We start from the raw sequence: 8,720 nt of genomic DNA, 5'->3' as shown, positions 1-8,720 counted from the left end.
CCCCCCCCCCCCCCCCCGCCTAGAAGCATATTGGAATTTCCTTCGTTTTAAAGTCTAGCTAATACCCATTGTCTTAGAGTTCCTATTGCTGTGATGAAACACCACAACCAAATGTAAGTTGGGGAGGAGAGGGTTTATTTAGCTTATCCTTCCACATCATAGTCCTAATTTAATACTTCAACTTTGAAAGACAGTTTCTATGGACATAGAGTTATTATTTATAGTGGCTTGTTTTTGTTCTCTCTCTCTCTCTCTCTCTCTCTCTCTCTCTCTCTCTCTCTCTCTCTCTCTCTCTCTCTCTGTCTCCCTCCCCTTCAGGCTTTCTGACTTTTCCTGCTAGCTCCCCGTCTCATTTCCTGCCCTTCTGATGTCATCCATCAGAACCAAACCACAAGGTTCACAGACTTTGAACTAACCTCTAGAAATTAAAGCTAAGGAAACCTTTTCTCTATATGAAGTACTTTGTATCAGGTTATTTGATGAAAGTTAGGAAAACAAAGGCATGATACATTTACAGAAACTTCGTTGCCAGGAAGTCTAGCAGGTTAAATGGTCCCTTTCTCCTTCATAATTAATTACTTGCCTACAGGGTCGATGGATGTGGAAACTTCAGAATCTTTTGCTCATCAAAATCTTGCCTGCCACTTCCTGCATCCCATGATCAAGTTTGCCTGAGTCAGCTGTGACTAAGCAGGAGGTAGAAAGGTTCAGACTATCATGCGTTTTCATGTCATCAGCATGAAGTTTTCCTAAGAGTTAAGAAGCTTTAGCTTCTGTGTAGATACTCTTTCCCTCTGTCATTCCCCCTGCTTCCGTCTGTCCTGTGGACTATGAATTCTTTTCTCTCCTGTGGCCATTACTACCCTATGAGCTATTCTGTTGAGGTATCCCATTCTAGTTGTATAAACTAATCACCAGTCTTTAAGAGTGAAAGTGAGATACAGTTGTCTATGCTACCCTTTCCGGCTTTAGTTAATTTTAAAATAGGTGCTGCAAATATCATTAGGAAAAGTTTAAGACAATTGAAATAACAGTCATTTTTATTTCAACTGAGGAATTTCTCCTCAAAGCTTTTGAGAGTGGCTTAACCTTCTGATCCTTTTCTTCTTGCTCCTATGTCTGGATTTCACTTCTATTCGGACACTGAACCTTGGATCAAGCTTTGAGAGTCGCGCGACCCTCTAGTTTGCTCATGTGCTATGTGTATGTCCAGATGCAAACAAGTGCAGATTGTGTTTCTGCATCTATGGCGTGACAGAGAAGTCAACACTATCTCTGTCTCGTGTGGATGGTTAGCGACCTGTCTCTAGAGAGCTGTGCTGCCTGTGGCTAGTCTGGCCTGCAGCCACAATCCTCCAACAGCTGCGCCCACTTGCTCATAACTCTTCAAAAAGATTTTCGTCTCTGATATGGAAGGCAATAAAGATGGCTGTTTGTTCTGTGCTTGCAAATGTCACTGCACAAATAGGTTGAAGTAAAAACTTGTTCTGAGTCACAATGGTTTTGAACTATTACACTAAGAAAATTAATATATTGATATCGACAAGGTTAATGTCCCCAAACACCTGACTGATCCTTACTTCAAGAAGCAGCAGCTGTGCAAGCCCAGGCACCAGGAGGACAAGATCTTTGACACAGGGAAGGAGAAATACAAGATTACAGAGCCAAGCAAGGCTGATAAGAAAATTGTGTCCTTACAGATTTGCCAAAAATCAAACCTGTTCCTCAGCTCCGGGGCTACCTACAATCTCAGTTCTCTCTGACAAATGGGATGTATCCTCGCAAATTGGTTTTCTAAATTACTAACAACCTAATTAGACAGCTTCATATGTTAAAAAAGAAAGAAAGAGAAAAAGAGAGAGGGAGAAGGGAGGAAGGAAGGAAGGAAGGAAGGAAGGAAGGAAGAAAGAAAGAAAGAAAGAAAGAAAGAAAGAAAGAAAGAAAGAAAGAAAGAATTGGCTATAGATCTTCTCTGAAGTCTAATAGAATTATGTTATGAATCCATCTGTTCCTGAACTTTTTAGTTGGAAGGTCTTTTATTACTCTCCTAAAGCCACCTCCCACGATACATCTAACCTTTCCACCCACACAGTTCTACCCCAACACTACAATTTTGGACAAGGATATAAAAGCCGCACATCAGTTTAGTCTCCTCTGTCCACCAAAACCATTTCCAACCTGCAGGCCCGATCAGATAATATCAGACAAAAGCTATTTTCTTTTGCTCCAACCTGTACTGACTGTATCAGACACAGAACTTAATAAAATTCCACTCACTCAGATCTTATTGCAAAAGCACCAATATGAAAGATCAAGCCAGTATCTCCCCTGCAAAACTTACCAGTCCTATAGAAACGTTCACCAGGGAGCCCATGTTACTGAACCCTGAATGAATCCACGGCGCCAGTTTCTGACGCAAATGACGTGAGAGTCTTTGTTTAGTAAGCTTAAGTTCAGACCACAAACTTCCAACACCCTAACTTAGTGGGTGAGGAGAGAGTGCTGCCCCAGCCTGGAGAAAGGAGAGCTTTTAAAGGGGAAATGCTACAGTTAAGGGAATCCATGTCTTGGCAACTCAGGATTAGGCAGGGGGAATACAGATAAGAAGATTCTGAAACCATTGGTCAGTTTTGGGGTTTGAAATCCCAATAAAGAACCATAAGTAATTGACAAGGTATCTGCAAGGGCAGGATGTCTTCAGAGACATCTGGACCTCATTAACTTTCATGACCTTGCTCCTTAGCTCCTTAATTAGGAGAGGAAGGCAAGAAGGGTCCTGGCAGAATCCTAAGGGTCTATTGCAGGGCAGTCAGGGGTGGCTCAAACTATAGAGGTCCAAGCTAGATCTGGCCGGTTTGGGAGGATCCATGAAGGGGAAGCTCAGCCAGAGCCACTGGGCCAGACCCTGGAGAAGATGTGCAGCATCTGACCAGCTAGAGAGGTCACCTGAGGCCTTTAATTACAACTTCCCAAAAAGGCGTTTGGGAGGTGTGAAAAGGGGCCTAAGAAATCCTGAAGATGAGGCCAGGAGGGAGGAAGAAGGTTGGCAGTATGTGCACAATGCCACAAGCCAGGTGGAGTCCTGGGCATCACAGAGAACTGCGTGACACTGCTGTGGTTTCCACAGACGTGGGTCTAAACCCACCTCCACACACGGGGCTGTGCGAGTATCTGGTGGGAGCTGCAGGCGCCATTGAAGGACTGGTAACGCGGTGAGGGCATTTCTATGAAGAGCGCGCCAAAAATGCAGGAATAGTCCAGCGATAAGCAAGGGCTGAGAAAGCAGTTGTGCTGGTTCCAGGGCGCTCTACTCAGAGCCACTGGCAGTGCCTTCAGATAATCCCTGAAGTGCTACGTGAGTGGGCAAGGACAGAGTTCTTGAGAGCGGAAGAAGATTGAGTTCTTGCGGGCGGGTGCCGCAATGAGGAGGGGCCAGGAAGGGACGTTCAGGGTCTCCCTGCACACACGCTGGGGAAGGAGAGCCAGGAAGACTGCCTGACTACAGCACCCCTTCAGGACAACAGTTCAGGGACATCTGAAACACCTGGCAGGCATGCAGCCACACTGCCCACAAGCCGCTTTCAGCAGGTTGGGGCCGGCGCGCGGTGAGGGTTGGGGGGAGGTGGCTCCTTTCTAAACCAAAGGAAAAGGCATACGTCCTTTAGTTCACCTGAATACTGGTGAAATGACAGTGAAGACCACCCAATGACCTCAGAAAGTCCTCTGGACAGTCAGGCAATGTGTAGGACAGCCAAGAGGTAAGACACTAGAGACGCACGTTCTCCCACACAAGCCAGCCGCTAGGCGGCACTGCAAACTCCGGGGGCTGGCTCCCATGAAGGGGGCTGCTCAAGCAGTTTGCTGTCGCAGAGACTGTGACCTGACCGGGAGACTCTGTGCTTCAGCAAAATCCATTGCTGCTTTGCTCCTGTCGAGCTCCCATTTGCTGTCATGAAGCCTCTGGCTAATCTGGAAAATACCCAAGCATGGAGGTGTGGTTGCAGGCCAGCTCAGACAGCCAAACTTCTGGGAAAATTTTGAAAATAATAATTTTTAAAATAGCAATGTTTTTCTCCTTAAGAAGACTATTTGGCGTGAGTAAGCGGGATGTAAATTACCCTGTCTTCAAGAGGAACCATTTATTTCTCCAAAAAATGTGTGACCCCAAGAAGTTCCAATCCACACTGGCGCTGACTGGGGAGCCCATTGGAGGGCACTACACTGGCCACCACCGCACGGTTTAAGGAGGTCAGAGGAAGCAGTGAGCAATCCAGATGTCATTGTCCCCAGTAGCCCAGTTATGCGTGGCTTTATCAGTCTCTGGGGCACAGGACAGGCAGAGGTGGGAAAGCTCTGAGTGGGGTAGATGGAGTCCATGTATCACCTCCATCACGCTCGGCCAGCAATTGGTCCAACTTTCTGAGCGTTGATGGAATTGGCAGTGCCTCAGTGAATCAGGAGGGCTTTAGGCTGGGGTGGGGGGGAGCCTATGCTGCAAACATCCTAGACCCGGTAGGCGTGGTGACTCACAGAAGAGGATTCAACAGGTAGGCCCAACCCTAGGACCATGCTTCCATAGACAGACTGGCAATGGCAACGATGATGTAGAGCATGCAAGAGTGGACGTTACCCTAACATCCAAATGGGCATCGTATCACAGGAGGTGTCCTTGCTGCCACTGTCCTGAGCACCAGGGTGGGCTCAAAGAAAGACTTCTGATCCTGAGGGGCAGTCACACTGGCAGCAGATCCAGGAGAGATGGGAGCTGAACTGAGGCTGGGCCATGAAGTCGTTCATGGGCGCAATAATAAGAGCTGCTTGAGATCTGTTTAAACCAAACCCACCTTGCCCCCACTTCTACCCGCTGCCCACATGATGGGAAGCAATCCTGAACCCCGAGAGCAAGGGTTCGCTCCATCACAAACTACCCCCTTTGTGATAGACACTTTCCAGGCTGAAGGGACAAAGGAACAAATGGCACTGCACACATCAGGGAACTCATCTGGTAAAGAATCCCAATGGTGGCGCACAGTTAATCCCAGCACTCGGGAGGCAGAGACAGGCAGATCTCTGTGAGTTCATGAAGTTCATGACCAGTCTGGTCCTCAAGAGCTAGTTCCAGGACAAGCTCCAAAGAAACACAGAGAAAGCTTGTCAAAAAAAAAAAAAAAAAAAAAAGAATCTAAAACTAGACAGAACACGCAAGGTCCTGGGGACCACCCAGAATGCTTTAAAGAAAGGAAAATGTATAACTAGAAGTTAAGTTTTCTTTTGTTTTTGTTTGTTTTGTTTTCCAAGACAGGGTTTCTCTGTGTAGCCCTGGCTGTCCTTGGCTATCCTGGAACTCTTTCTGCAAACCAGGCTGTCCTCAAACTCAAGAGATCCACCTACCACTGCCTCCTGAGGGCTGGGATTAAAGGGGGTGTGCCACTACCACCCAGAAAGAAGTTGATTCTTTAAGGACAGACACACTGCACATCGTTGTCTTAGCAGGGTCTCAGGACCTGGAATCCTTTGTGCACTGACCCATGACAGACGCAGTAAGGACTTGCCTGGCCAGCAAACACATTTTGGTCTGCTGCCTTCTGGACGGTGTAATACTACACCTCGGAAAACAAGTGAGGGGGTACGTGAAGCTGGAGAGGGTCCTGAGGTGAGTGGAATACTAGCTGCAGAGGGTAAATGGATTCATCGAGGTCACAGTAAACAAACTACAATTAGTGAGACCAGAAAAGAAAGATAATGTAAGAACACCTCCACCCCTAGACAACAAAGAGGACCCTAAGAGAGACATACATGGATCTAATCTGCATGGGAAGTAGAAAGAGACAAGATCTCCTGAGTAAATGGGGAGCATGGGGATCATGGGAGAGAGTAGAAGAGGAGGGGAAAGGTAGGGAGGGGGTTGGAGAAAAATATATAGCTCAATAAAAACAATTTTAAATAAAAGACCACCTCCATGAATGCCAAGTGTCTACTCAAAGCAAGTCTTAGCAGGAGTGGGGGAATTGTTTGCAGCAGGCAATCCCATGTCACAGGCTTTTAGTTCATGGATTCTGGTGCCCACCTTCATCCCCATCAATTTAATTTGCTTCCAAGATCACACGTAAACTATAACACGAGTGCTGCCAGATTCCCGGGGCATTTCTTCTTTCCACCTGCCTTAGCAGCAGTCTTTAACTGCTTTAATTGAACTCTTGCTTCACATACACAGAGTTGTAAGGGAAACACTGACCCTGCACAGAAGAGATTTCTAGGCCTGTGTCCGTTCGTGGACTAAAGATAGATTGGGCCATGGAGCTTGTTTTCAAAATTTGGCACAGTATTAAAAAAAAAAAAATCAGTACCCAGCTCAGGAAAAGGGAAATCAGTCAACTATTTTTCATAAGCAGTGAACTTTGAACTTTCGGTATTAAATTTTTTTTCCTCCCAGAAATAACAGCAATTTTGTTCACTTTGAAAAAAAAAAAAACCCTGTTTGGAAGGACCTCATATTTTAATAGAAAAAAAGAAAAATCCCTACTTTTCAAGAACTATAATTTTGAGTGTCCCTGGGGAACTTGGAGTTGAAAGCCAAAAACAGGAAATTTCGAAGCTCAGGGAAAAATTGGCAGGGCCCCTCAGAGTGTGGACCAACAGCTCTGTGCTAAGGGATAAACAGAAAGTCGAGAGTCTTTGGAGCCAGAATTCCAGAGAGGACTGGAGTTTCCGCCCCAACTCTGCCGGCACCAAAACAGAGTGGACTCCCTCGCTGCTGGGGAAGCACGTTGCACTGAAGGCCAACAAAAGCCAAACCAAAGCCCTGCTGGAGATTCACCTCAAGTATGGTCGTCTAAGGTACGGCTCAGTTTACTCTGAGCAAAGAGATGCATGAATTATGAAAAATAAACCAATTTGGATTTTCTTTTGCTAGTGTCTCCCTCTGGAAACCAGCCTGGCTTTGACTTCAGAATCCTCCTGCCTCATCCACGGGAGTTCTATCATGGGTTTGCAGCCCCACACTTAGCTCCTCAATCCCTTTTCATCTTCAGCAAGCACCGAGGGATTAGTATAAGGATGATAAGAGTGATTTAGCTTTTAAACAAGATAAACTAAATATTTGAATTCTACACACATCTCCATCAGGGCCTGAAGAGATGACTCAGCGGTCAGAAGCAGGTACTGCTCTCCTGCTTTGTTCCGAGCTCCCACCTGAAGCTGCAGCTGCTTTCAACTGCCCATCACTCTAGCAGATCCAACGACATCCCCTTCCGGTCTCTGTGGGCAGATGTGTATACATGAAACATATAAATTCTCTCTCTTTCTGTCTTACGTGTGCATGCACGCGTGCGTGCGCGTGTGCGCGCACACACACACACACACACAGAAATTTATTTTTATCATTTCATGTGTATGAGTGTTTTGCCTGCACGTGTGTCTGAGGTGCCTGGTGCCTGAAGAGGTGATGAGCCTCCATGTGGGTGCTGGGAATGAAACCTGGGCCCTTTGTAAGAATGATAAGTGCTCATTATAATTTAGGCAAATCTCCACTCCCTAGAAGAGATAAGTCTTAAAGATAAAATAAAACACCTGTGTTCAACAAGGAAAGCAAAGTGCTGCTCACCTCGACTGGGCAAGTTGATTTTCCCTTGACTCTCAGGGCAAACCATGAGCATTTTTATTGTTTGACACTGACTTTTTTGGTTGTTGTTGTTATCATGGGATTTTAGTACATCAACTGTGAAGCTGAGAGAGATGACATAAACAGTACCTTAATACAGACAACATTAAAACTGCAAACCAGCGTCAAGCGGCTGAGGGTGGGAACGTTTCTGACTGCAAAGGTCTTGCAATTGCTCTGTTGACGAATTCCCTACTGCAAGCTAACCATCCTCGATCATCCTACTTTGTTGGTCTTATTTGTTTGATTTGGGAGGGGCAGAGAGAGGGGATGAGACCATCTGATGCCTTTTAAGGACCAACTCAACACGACAGACTTGAAAATTTCTATACCTGACCGCACATGACAGATTGCATCAAGATGCATGCAGATACTTCCTATAACTGAGGTTTCTACTAACTCTTCCACCCTGGGGACTGTCGGTTACACGTGGGAGTTGTTACTATTATTCTGTAAAGCAATAGTAGCTGCCCTTTTACAGGACCATGGCAGTCAAGAGTCTAAAGTAATGAAGCCAGGCAATGGTGGTTCATGCCTTTAATCCCTGCATTCAGGAGGCAAGGGACAGGTGATCTCTGAATTCAAGGTCAGTTTGTACTACAGAACAAGTTCCAGGACAGCAAGAACTATACAGAGAAACCCTGTCTTGAAAAAAAAAAAAAGAAAGAAAAGAAAAGGGTTTAAAATAATGAAATTTTAAATCTATTTCCTTCAGGTAAAGTAAGGCTCTTGAGATATGAAAATGAATGTCATGCTTAGTCTTGGGTTCTCTTTCCAAACTATCTCAACATGCAAGTGAGAATCTTCCAAAATCTGAAAACACTTCTGGTCTCAAGCATTACAAATAAGAGATGTTTACATGTGCTTAGTTCTGAAGGTAAAAAGACCAATGTATTTCCTCACTGTTACTGTGCTGCTCCCAACAGGGAGCTCGGCTGAACCTTTGGAATCTTCCTAAGGGTTTACCTAAAAAGTGGGTATTCTGTAAACTTCTACATCAAAAACAAAAGTTCTTGTTGAATTTTAGTTTAATGGAGAAAGCAGGAAAGTGTAATATTTA

Source organism: Alexandromys fortis, unplaced genomic scaffold (assembly GCF_014885135.2).
Source record: "Alexandromys fortis isolate MF-2015 unplaced genomic scaffold, M_Fortis_MF-2015_v1.1 scaffold_94, whole genome shotgun sequence".
Lineage (NCBI taxonomy): Eukaryota > Metazoa > Chordata > Mammalia > Rodentia > Cricetidae > Alexandromys > Alexandromys fortis.
The sequence above is the reverse complement of the archived record's forward strand: the minus strand, read 5'-3'. Positions refer to the sequence as shown.